Source organism: Limulus polyphemus, unplaced genomic scaffold, assembly GCF_000517525.1.
Source record: "Limulus polyphemus unplaced genomic scaffold, Limulus_polyphemus-2.1.2 Scaffold2579, whole genome shotgun sequence".
In the NCBI taxonomy this organism is placed as follows: Eukaryota; Metazoa; Arthropoda; class Merostomata; order Xiphosura; family Limulidae; genus Limulus; species Limulus polyphemus.
Genome location: NW_013668189.1, coordinates 106,588 through 108,632, shown reverse-complemented (window position 1 = coordinate 108,632; position 2,045 = coordinate 106,588).

Here is a 2,045-nt window from a genome sequence, read left to right as displayed (position 1 = left end):
AGTGGGATTGACCATCACTTTATAACGCCCCCACGGCTGAAAGGGCGAGCATGTTCGGTGGGACGAGGATTCGAACCCGCGATCCGCAGATTACAAGCCGAACTCCCTAACCACCTGGCCATGCCGGGCCCAATATCAGTTAAACCTCGACAAAAATGTAATTGCAAAGACAACTTACGACTCTTACCGAGTTACGTAATCAAATTTGTCATAACTATCTCCTTTAAACTGATTAAATTTTGATTCTCTTGTTATGAAAAACTAAACAATCATTAAATATTAACTGACAAAATAAGTTAAATAATGATCCCTACATTAAACAGTCTTGTATATCCAATAGAACTTTACCTCATTAACTTATCACAATAATATATCTACATATATATTTCACACAATTTTTAACCATTTTAAATGATAAATATCATAGTGCAGTAGAGATAATCAGGATAAAATAGAAAAATTATAATTCAATAGTTTGTAAATGTTCAGTAACTTACTGTACGATTTTTAATATAAACCTAGTATTTTAGCTTAGATAAGCTGCACAAAACAATTAAAATATAATTGGAATTTGTAATATTTTGGATGTGACAAGGCAAGAACTCTGTCATAAAATACCGTCAATTTCTCCACCCATTTCATCATTACTTATATCACGCGTATGATGACCAGTCATGATTTGTCCATTCAATCTACATTTGCAAATGAATACTTAGAATGAAATTTCACTTCACTATGAAGTATGATCCCCAAGAAAAATAAGGGAAGCCCGACATCAATGTTGTATGCTTAAAATTAGAGTGCTGGAAAGGTTTTGAGGTATCCTCAATCATTTTTCTGAAAAAAAATCTATTTCTATGGCATCTTCATTGTCTGAAATCCCTTGATGGAATGCGACGCGTCTCCAAAGGGCACCCCATCCAGACTTGATCAAAATGAGGTATAGTTGACGTGAAGGTCACTCTATTCGGTTAATTCTATCTTTTTTAAGGAATATGTTAATCAATTTAGTACAGGAGAGGGTGTTATCGACCATAAGTTTGAAGTCAGGGGCAAAACTGTAAGGTTCTTAGAATGCGATTTGTATAATGTTTGTCCTTAATGTTAAGATCGCACAGGATGTAGAAGTTAATAGGCACACCAAAGCTTATTCCTACCCCTGACATACTTTCATCACTCCTTTATATGCAAAATCCCTGCAAAACACAGGTTAGACCTGATTCCGTATTTTCTGAAAATGACTCTTCATCTGTTATCTGAATGCTAGGTGAAACATGACTTATCTGTAAAAAAAAAATTACTGTACATGTTCTTGGCACCACTGCAAACGAAAGATTTGTGCCAGCTGTGAGTGAATGGATCTCGTCAGGTATTCAGGCTGGCCTTGTGAGTTTGGACTCAATCTCAGAACAGGTATTTTATAATTAAGATATGCCAAAATCATCAGATAAAGTACTTCTGATTGAGTTATGATAGCCTACCTGTTTCAGGTGTTCACATAACAGTATCATTGGATCAGAAGTGGTTCCACTGTGAGATACTTCTAGCCAGTTTGTAATAATCTACGGTGATTGGTTGACTTCCATTCAGCCAATGGCTTTCCACGTGAGTAAAATATCCAGATGTTTTCTATGAGATTTAGGCATGGTTCATTAACATTTTAAGTGCTTTAAACTCCACGATTAGCTTCAAAGTAGCAATTGAGTGAAACGGCTATATATATAGTACAGACTTAATGACCAATCATTTGTATTTCACATCGTATAACTGAAGATTAGCTGCCAGATTTGTACATGTATAACAATTAACTGAAGGTAATTGGCCTGTTTTTCATAACAGTGTTTAACAGTTGACGATTAGCTTCAAAGTAGCAACTGAATGAAACGACTATATATATATAGTACAGACTTAATTTAATGACCAATCATTTGTATTTCACATCATATAACTGAAGATTAGCTGCCAGATTTGTACATATATAACAATTAACTGAAGGTAATTGGCCTGTTTTTCATAACAGTGTTTTCGTCTTATTTTAGATATAA